At 35.7% G+C, this 10,761-nt stretch overlaps 1 pseudogene; it reads left to right on the top strand.

The window, feature by feature from the left end:
* Positions 1–5,176: 5,176 nt before the first annotated feature.
* LOC103404055 (actin-depolymerizing factor-like) overlaps positions 5,177–10,761 on the top strand; it is a 50,988-nt pseudogene continuing 45,403 nt past the window's right edge.

Genomic DNA, 10,761 nt, shown 5'->3' with positions numbered 1-10,761 from the left:
ATCATTCACATTTGGAATCCCATGCCTTGTGTACCACATGTTGCTGCACCTTTGACCCATTTATTGACACATTTTCACCTCCCTTTCCATCTCTATGCAATGTACACAATCATTCATGCCCCCTAGCTACAAGACCACTCCATTTTACCCTTCACACTTTGCATCATCACTTCATTTTCACCCTTGGACCATTGCACACCACACACACAAATTGCCATGCATTTCATCCTTAACCTAACCTGATTTTCTAAGGTTTTTGGGGCCTATAAATACATGTTTACACCCCTTGGCAAAAGGACAATCCCCCATATTCATCATTTTATAACAGAAATTCATCCATACACACCCTAGGAAGCAAAACACCCCAAAAACACCATTCTAGTGCCTAGAAAACATAACAGCCACTCCACCTTCTTCCACCCTCTTTGCCTAGTTCTCCACCACCTTCCAACCATCAAACACTCTTCCAAACTCACCCTAAACCCCTCCATATCATTCCCCATCCATTCTACACCATAAATCCACCCAAAAATCTGTCCACAAGCTTCATGCCGCAACAAGGAGGAAGGGAGATCCATTGATGCACTTGCTTTCTAAGTTGGAGCATTTTAGGTGTTTTCTTTCCTTTGATTTTAATGTCTAATTTTATGTATCTTTGTATTGCAAGAATGAGGAACTAAACCCCCTTAGTTGGGGGGTGATTCGAAACCATGTACATGCTTGCAATATGATTTGATTACATTCAGTTGTTATTTCATAAGTTGCGGATTCAATTCGTTCATCTACTTGATTGATAACTTATTTGTGTATGTTGATTGAGAGTACACGCTTAGTTTTCATGCATGAATATGATGCTAGATTATGAGGGAGTTTCACCTAATAGTTACAATGTTATAATCACAAGTAGTGAAGGTCGCTTGAAAACGATCGCGTTGAATGAATTCTTGGCACTAGTTTCATGCTCATCATAGTAACGAATGCCTTGTCAACACTTATAGTTCTCATTGTGCTTCATGATTCTTGATTGTATCTTTATTGTGCTCATCACGTAAGGAACCTTTGAGGAATGCTTTGAATTGTTGTATGCGCTTTTCCATCCAATTCATTAACTTAAGGAGAACTTGGAGGTTAATTTAAGCGTATCTAATTAACTTGGGGTGTTGAGTTTCATAATTTATTGAAAGAACAACTGAAAATCATTTTGTTTGCAAGTGTGTCATGTGTGGAGAAGAACCTCCTAACTAGCCTTTTATCCATCCTTTTCATCCAAAAACGTTTTACAATCTGTTTTGTTTTAAAGTTTCTGTTTTGTTTTCAATTTTCGTCCAAAACAAATCCCCCTTTATTTTGAAGTCTTAGATTAGTTAGAAAGTGTTTTGATTTGTGTTTCTAAGTGTTTTGATTCAAGTTTTCATCCAACTTCGTCCAAGTTCTTGTTAGGTTCTCAAAACTGCCCAGAAAGTGGTTTTTAGGCAGTTTTGAGTCATTAGGTTGCTGTTTTGAGTTTTATGTTTGTTTAAGTATTTTAAAGTATAGTTTTGCATTCTTTGAGTCTAGTTTAGTGTTTTAAATTTTGTTTTTATGTTTTTAAGTCAGTTTTCAAGTGTTTAGCAATCCCTCCTAATCCCCGGCCTAGAACGATCCCTACTTACATACTTTACTACATTTGATAAAAAGAGGGTTTAATTTTGTGTGTTAACTTATTTTACGCATCAAATTTTGGCGCCGTTGCCGGGGATTAGCAACTTTGCTAATCCCTTGGTTCTTTTCTTTTTGTTTAGTTTGTTTTTGTTTTAGTTTCTGACTTAATTTTGTTTTCTTTGTTTTGTGTTACTTTTGATATTTGATTTAGTTCTCTTTGTTTGATTTCAGATACTAGAGAAGTAAGAGATGGATTTTGCTAGCATTCAAGTTCAATTGGCGAATCTTACTTCTCAATTGTCACAGATTGCCGAAAGTACCACAATGCAAAGTGTCCCTACATGTGGTGTGTCCTATGGGCAAGGATATCCAACTCATCAATGTTCTCAATTCGCTGCAAATGAAGATGCTTGGGGTTATCAAGGCCATAGCCAATCATGGGACATGTTTTCCAACGCTTATAAGTCGGATTGGAGAGATTATTCGAATTACATGTGCAGAGAACCTCAACAATTCCAACATGAAGGATATTGGCAGCCATATGAGGAGTTCTATTCAGGACCTATGCAGCCACCACAACCTCATATACAATATGCCCAATCAAACTCAGACTCGTCAATAGATTACAATCAAATTCTTAATGAATTAAACTCTATGGTGCAGGGCTCACAACAAGAAGAATATCTGCCACCATCGGAGGAGTTCTATCACTGGCCATATCAACCGTCACAGTCACCACAACAATCTGCCCAATTCAATTCAGGTACGTCTTTGGATGATGATATGTTTAATAAGTTACTCACCTCTTTGAACCAGAAAGTAGAAAATCAAAACAAAGAGATACAAAATCAAGCCAAGAAGGCGAGTGAATTGGAGAAGCAACCTGGGCAGATTATGGAGTTCATGGCACAAATTCAAGAGCAGAGTGAACTCCCCAACTCAACTATTGAAAATTCGAAGGAAGATTTTGAAATCCATGATGCTATCACTTTGAGAAGTGCTATGGAGGTTGGAGCTAACCTAAAAACATCCAAACATAGCCTAGAAGTGGATGAGGAGCTGCTGATTGAGGAGGAGGAAGAAGACATACACACGGAAAGGGTAGAACAACCCTTGCCGCAGCCCCTTAAGCCCTCTAAACCACCCACCACAAGTAAGGACGTCCCAATTTCATTTCATTCTAATGTTATTCCTCCGAACGTCCCTTTTCCTTGTAGGTTTTTGATTCCCAAGAAAGAAGAGAGTGAAAAAGACATCGTGGAAGCCTTCCCAAAGGTGCAAAATGATATTCCAATTCTTGGTGCAACAAATCAAGTTCCAGATTGTGTTGAAATGTTCAAAGGACCTTGTACACCAAGAAGAATGATTCAAGCGAAAGTAGTGGCTGGAGAAGATGTAGAATGCATCAAAGAGGATGTGCTTGAGACAACCATTCCTAAAGAAGTTGAATTTTATGACATGGGACAAGTCCCAACCATCACATTCAATCTAGCCAAGTCCAATGTCCCTAAAACTTTCAAAAATGTGGTGTTTGTCATTGAAGGAAGATTTTGGTGAAAACATGTTCATTTAAGCAACATCAATAAGCATGCAATTAACAATTAAAGGCGGAATCATGCTAGCATGCACTTAAAAACAAAACATTACCCATGAAATTCAAAGCCTAGTAGATTGGTGAACCAATAAACAACTCAAAACAAAGTGAGTTGAAATATATACCTTTGTAGATTCCTCTTTGTATTTAAACAAAGGCTAATCACCCAAGAGATAGGGTCTTCATTCCTTGCATCTTAGATCCATGGATTTGGATGAATCTACACCAAGGAGAGCATGGATGATAAATGAGTGACCATGGAAGAATAGATGGCTAGCTACAACTTCCATGGTGGCCGGCCTTTCTAGAGAGAAATGGAGAGACAATTCTCACCAATTTTCCCAAAAAAAAACCTTAATGAATAAAAGGCTATAAAGTCATATTTATACCTTTATTCATTTGAGTGGCAAACTTGTAATTAAAGCAAGTTCACTACCCTTTCTCTATATGGCCGGCCATGGGGGGTTGTTTGGGCTTTTGGGTCTTAGTGAATCATTATTCATTAAGTTGTCATACAACTTAAGTCAATGGGCTTGACGTTCGAAGCCCATTGGGCCTTAAAGTCCAAAACCTATCCCGAGGTCTTTAACGAACTTATTCGTTTGATTAATTAACATATTAATTAATCCTTGCCATAAATAATTAAACTATTCAATTATTCTTACTCATTTAGTTTGTTTCATCCATATCCACCTTATACGGTGTACGATCCATTAGGTTCCTTTTAGCGAGGCAGTGGGCGATCAAAACTCTTTCAAATCGATTATGAATTGAAACTTACTTTCAATTCTCCCTTTAGTGATAATACACTTTTAGGGCTTCCACAAACCATGAGTGACACCTAGCCGTATGTCATGGTTACCCAAGCTAATCAGAAGAGGTTAAGAACCTATTCAGTTTAGGATTACAAATGCAATACGGTCCTTCTCTAATACAATACTCTTGACCACATTGTTTGGTTTGATAGTTTATTCATGTCTACTATCCAATATGAATCTTGTGCATATATGATTACTTTGAATGTGATTTGGAACGCATTCCTAAATCTCATTCATACTCTGGCCAGAGATTCTAAATCATATCATAGAGTATTCTCCCTCAAACAGTTTGAAAGTTAGAGATCCCTTGTTGCGCATTCACTTGCCTCCATGACTAAGTGGCTTAACCCCAACGATGCCGTGGACACCCCGATGAGGTGACTTTGACATAATCAAAGATCAAGGACTTAACCACAAGACAACTGTGATGCCTCAGGTCAAAGGACTACTTTGCATTATCCCAACCATGAGTTCTCATGTGACATAAGTATGAGAACTCTTCGTTGATCCCGTTCAGTGAACTCATTCTCTACTGAGCACCTACGTACTTGTCTTGATGTCACACACACCAATGACTCGAGACTAGTCACTCTCCCTGAGAGAAGACATAGCACGTACCGATCTTGACGGACTGTCAATGCCCAATTGGCAATCCTATGATCAGGAACATTTAGGATGTGTCTACGAAAGAATGGTCTCATGAATCTAACTTCATTAGATTACATTCTCCCAATCACATATTCCTTGGACTTTATTGATCGGATCATATTTATATATATTTTTACTTCGAATTCACTCGTCTTTTCTTAGTTAGTTCCTTATATTTTTGAGCTATTTACGTTATTTTTGTGTTTATAGGATTTGTTATGCAAAGAAAATAAAAATAGAACAAGTGAAATTTTATTCGTGAAAAGCAAATTTAAATTACAATATTGCTAACCCATTGTGACGCTAAATGATAAACCAATATTTAAACTATATATTTCATCATTTTATATTTCTTTTCTTGTCTAATTTATTTGGAAGCTTTAAGTATTTATGATACTTTTGATATATTGTGTTTGTAGGAGTAACATGATCCAAAGAACTTATTTTTCTGCTATGTGGGGCTGCTAGAAACTAAATGAAAATAAAAGGAGAGCATCGGGAGGAGAATATAGAGGAAAGCAAGCTGCCTTTGCAGCTGGAGGAAAGCAGGTCAGCGACAAAGGGATCCAAGGAAGTCAGAAGAATTAGGGGACAGCAACTGGCAAAGCAGAGGAAATGGAGGAGTCCACACGGGGGACGGAAAAAGAATCCAAAGAAAGATGAGAGCTGGCAGCGTGAGGGGAAGGAGGAAATAAAAGGAAATCTGAGGTATGTAGAGAGGGCGGTCTGGGAGCGGGAGAATGGGGCTGCCCTTTGGGCAGCTCGCAGAGAGTGATTGGAAGGTTAGGCGCGGAACAGAAAAATAATTGAGGGAGAGGAGAGGACGGTCCAAAAGGCTGCCCTTGACAGCAGCTGAAAAAAATATAGAAAAATACAAGGAAAGAAGGTGGGCTGCCTTTGGCAGCTGTGAGGATAGGAAAGCTGACGCAAAGAAGAGAGTCAGGGGATAGCGCAGGGAATAGGCGCTGCCTTTGGGCAGCGAGAAAGCACAAGAAAAAAAAGGACCGAGAGGAGTGTGCTGCGATTGGGCAGCGTGAGAACAGGAAGGCAGGGAGAGCGCCAGCACAGAAGCAACACATCTGCCTTCTCTCTCGGTTTAATCTTTCCAAACTTCTATTTTATTTCTGTTTTAATAATGTGTAATTAAATTTTATTTTGGCTAGAGGTTAATTCAAAACCATGAATATATTTGTAATATGAATTGATTACCTTCGGTTGTGATTTCATAAGTTGTGATTTCAATTTACTTATCCGTTCGTATAAAAACTTATTTGTGTATGTTGGTTGAGAGTGCACGCTTAATTTACATGCATGAATTTGATGCTAGAATATAAGTGAATTTCACCTAATCGTTATGAACTTATTTTCACAAGTAGTAAAGGTTTCTAGTCACAATCACGTTAAGTAAATTCTTGGCAAGAGTATCATGCTTTTCATAGTTATGAATGCCTCGTCAATGCTTATAGTTTTCACAAAGTTTAATGATCTTTGATTGTATCTCTATTGTGCTTTTCACGTAGGGGACTTTTGAAGAATGTTTTGAATTGTTGTATGCGTTTTCCCGTCCAATTCAATAACTTAAGGAAAACTTGAAGATTAAAAAAGTGCTATTCACGGTTAATCTGAAGTGTTGAAATTCACAACTTATCGAAAAGCAACTGGAAATCATTTTGTATGCAAGTATAACATGTGTGGAGAAGAACCCTCTAGCTAGTCCGTCATTTATCATTTTGCCTTAATTTTATGTTTTTATCAATTCTGTAATTTAATTAAGTTTAATTTACTTTTCATCAAAACCAAACACCCATCCATTATTAAATTATATTATTTAGTTAGTTTTCTTTATTGTTAGTCTTTTAATTTAATTTCCGTCCATTTCAGTTCCTAGTGTTTAATTTAATTGTTTTCATTATTTTGAGTCATTTTAAGTGTGTTTCGAGTTATTAGAGTTTTTAGCCTAATTTTGTGTCCTTGAGTCTTATTTAATATTTTTAAATTAATTTAGAATAGATTAGCAATCCCTCCTAATCCCCGGCCTAGAACGATACCCTACTTACATCCATACTACAATTGTCAAAAAGAGGGTTTAATTTGTGTGTCAAGTAATTCACGCATCATTTATCGTTTAAGCGTATAACATTTATATGAGACGGCTCAAACAATAATCTTTGCCCTTTATATTAAACCAGATTAGTTTAACATGTGAAATGTCCGTAAAGCATCATCACATGATTGGTTTTAGGGCACATTTCCAACAATCTCCCACTTGCACTAGAGCCAATCAGCTTGGTCATCAGTGATGATACCTCTTCTGTAGTCATTTCATAAATGGCTGAGTAGTAGGCCTAGGCAATGGATATCTATATGTTATCCATAGAAGCAACCTTGAGAATAACGACGTCACCATTATACATGATTCTCAATCATGTGGTTCAGTCTCTCATATGAGTTCGGATCTTGATGAGACCTTGATTCCCAGGCTTGAGCTATCGCCCCATTAGTGTCATAGTGTCAGTACACTAGATACACTTTCTGGTTGGAACCGAATAGAGAGTTCACTAAATGAACTTTCCCATCCAAACAACATTGTTGTAAGCTTCTATATGGCAATATATTTTGCATTCATAATGGAACACACTAAAGTCATTACTTTAATGTTTCCATCCAAATATCTCTTTAGTCATAATAAAGAGATATCCGTGTATCTCTTCATTCATAATGAAGAAACATCCAATGATGGATTAGATTCATAATCTAATACATTTACGCTTCCATTACGTTACTCTAATTCTTCCTCGATCTTTGAGGAATCTATCCTTTAGTATTTCTTAAATACTTAAGGACTCACTTGACAGTTGCCATGGTTCTGATCCTGGGCTTGCACTGATATCGTCTTGTACCGTTCTAGGTACAACTCATATCAATGTTTTTCATACAATATGAAATACATAAATCACCTTTATGCGTATGCATAAAGGATTCTATTTACGCATTATTTCTTTGGGAGTCAAAGGGTACGTTCCCTTTGAGAAGGGCAACTTGCTAGTCACACTAGAGTCATCCTTCTAATTGAAGTTTATCATCATATGAGAAACTTCCTAGCAACTCTTGTCTATTATTTAGGGCTTGATATAATCCAATTATATCCTAAAATCTATCATTATAGATTTCCATCCCATGTTTATAGACTATGTCTCCCATATACATTATATCGTTATAGAATGCTTAAAGTCATAACTTTAACGAAGAAGTATTCTTTTCATTTCCAAAATTAATATATCATATATATATTTATATTTTAGGAACATGATTAACTCCCATAAACATTCTATCTTCATATAATGTTTTAAAGTCATAACTTTAACGAAGAAGTGTTTATTTCATTTCCAAAATTAATATATCATATATATATATTTAATTTTTAGGAACATGATTAACTCCCACTAATCTTTTGTAAACCTAGTAAACAAAAGATTCATTTACATCTTTATGAGAAAGCAAACGATTTGACCTTTCTCTCATAAGACGCTTATAGCTCCCACTAGCTTGCTTAGATTCATGATGGTTGGATCTCTACAACTTATATGTCTTGTGATTCATAGTTTTAGACATATATATTATTAAGACTATCTTAATAATGGTTTCGGAAACCCATATAATGTCCAAACATTGAATCACCATTTAGTTGTAGCTAGCATTCTTCGAATTAATTGAAACTAAGACTACGTCAAAAATGGTTCCTTCAAAGTCAACCATTCTCTTTGATTGTAGTCACCTTAAGCTACCAATTAGCTACGAAGGTTTCATTATTTCGAGTCAAATGGTACTTTACCATTTCCTTGAGTATATATCATATATATACACTCATTGTAGTCATAAGGATTTTCATTCTTAGTTCTTTCGAATTAAGAGGTGCAACTCTATGACTTAGTCATAAAGTTCTAAAAACCATTCAACTGAGACGGTTTATAAATCCTTATCGACTACCTTGGAGCTTGAGGTATAGGAACTAGGTTGTTATATTTGTTGATTACTTTCTTGTCTCTCAAAGAACCATTCTTTGAGTTCTATCCCTCGTTCATTTGCTCTTAGGCAAATCACATTGTAGGATTACAATGAACTACCCAACAAAACAACATTTGTTAGTTGGTTTATAGAAGCGATATCCAAAAGTTAATTTAAGGATATCCCACAAGATTGTTATCTAACAAATATTGCTTATTAGCACACAACCCCAAATCTTAACATGCTTAAGATTTGTCTTTCTTTCCAACTACATCTTATGGAGTCATGAAAATATTGGAAGATCTTCTCATTGACAATCATATTGTTTTAGAAGTATATATCCTATATATGGGTAATAGATAACATCTAACGAACTAAATCTTATTCGAGTTCGTTCTTCTCCTAATGGAGAAATACATTATCTTATGATGCTTATTTCCTTGATATCTTTCAAGGAAACTGTTCTAAAGTGTTACCTTATCTTGGATCAAATCTAAGGAGGTAAATACTTTAGACGTCTTACTCATCAACTTACATTTCTTGAATTCTTTGAAACCTTTTGCAAAGTATTCGAACTTGTGTTTATTCAAAATAAACTATAGTCCAACCGAGAGTGATCTTCGGTGAATGTCATATAACATGAGTAGTATTATGTTTGTGGACAAGTGCCACTAACATCTAAGTGAATTAACCTCAACAACTTTGTGATTCTTTCTTCTTTCCAAAAGAATAAAGATTCGAACATTTCGCCTCTATACAATTTTAACAAGAAGGTATTGGATCCGGATCTAACGATCCAAAGCGTCCATCTATGACCAACTCGTAATTTATGTTTTAGAGGTATCACAACTTTAGTTGGGATTAGTCACTACCTTGCAACCTTTTGGGTTTTAAGCATCATTATTTTCTAAACAGTTAACACTACCATATTATCTTTACTATAGAGATAATTAATTAGATTACCATAATCCAATCATTGATTAATAAAGAACATTGTTTTGTCAAACAAAACATTTATCCATTTCACATAGTGACGGAATTTAGTTCCTTAAAATTTGGAATATAAAGACAATCTATGTTTTTCCAATTTCTTTGGTAGTTCATATGAGGAAGTAAGTACCATTTGCTTTCGCAGAGATCTACATTTGATTCACGTTTCGAATGTGAAGTACTTTCTCTTCTCTCATTAATCTTCTACTTCTTATTAGTCACACTTTTACAACGATTGTAAAACATAGTTACTAATACGGAATCAAGCATTCAAGTAAAAGAACCAACTGTTTTGAACTATTCAAGAACAATTTACAACACCTTCGAAAGGTGTGTTCTTGACACTTACAAGACATTTCTTGCAAATACCCTTTCCAATGTCCATCCTTTCATAAAGAAAGTTTGTTCCCTTGGAGTTATTTCGCTTTCTTCATTTGACTTCTCCTTTGACTACCATAGTCAAGGTCCCTAAACTCCCACTATCTCTCTTGAAACTTATTTCAATTGTGTTATACACATCAAACATTTTGGAGAGCATGTGTTTATTGTACACTACATAGTTTACAATAAACTTAGTGAACGATTAGGATAGGGACACAAAGGTGAAGTCCTTGCCTAGTTCCCGTCTCTAGAAGTGTTTTAACACTTCAACACTTAATGATTCAAAATCATCATAAGTCCATGTTGATGGACTATTTTTGTCAACCAACCATTATGTTATAAACATGATTACAAACTTTCAAGAGTTGTACAAGGCAACTCTCATTTCTTCATACAACAATTTGTAAGTGAAGAATCATGGCACGTAAAGTGTCCATGCCTTTGTGCTTTCTTCTCAAGTTCTTTGTTCATATAACAAAGAAACAAGCACTAAGTGTTTGCATTGACTAAGGGTTGTTCAAAGCAACTCATTATTTCTTCATACAAGGATTTGTAAGTGAAGAACTAATAACACTAAAAGTGTCCTTTTCTTTATGCTAATCTTCGTAAGTTCCTTTGTTCATATAACGAAGGAATAAGCATTGGTTGTTTGTGTTGTCCTCTTCATGATAGACTTTTCTAACA

The sequence above is a fragment of the Malus domestica genome, chromosome 16, assembly GCF_042453785.1.
Source record: "Malus domestica chromosome 16, GDT2T_hap1".
In the NCBI taxonomy this organism is placed as follows: domain Eukaryota; kingdom Viridiplantae; phylum Streptophyta; class Magnoliopsida; order Rosales; family Rosaceae; genus Malus; species Malus domestica.
Note: the sequence above shows the minus strand (reverse complement) of the source record. Positions and strands in the feature narration are given on the sequence as shown.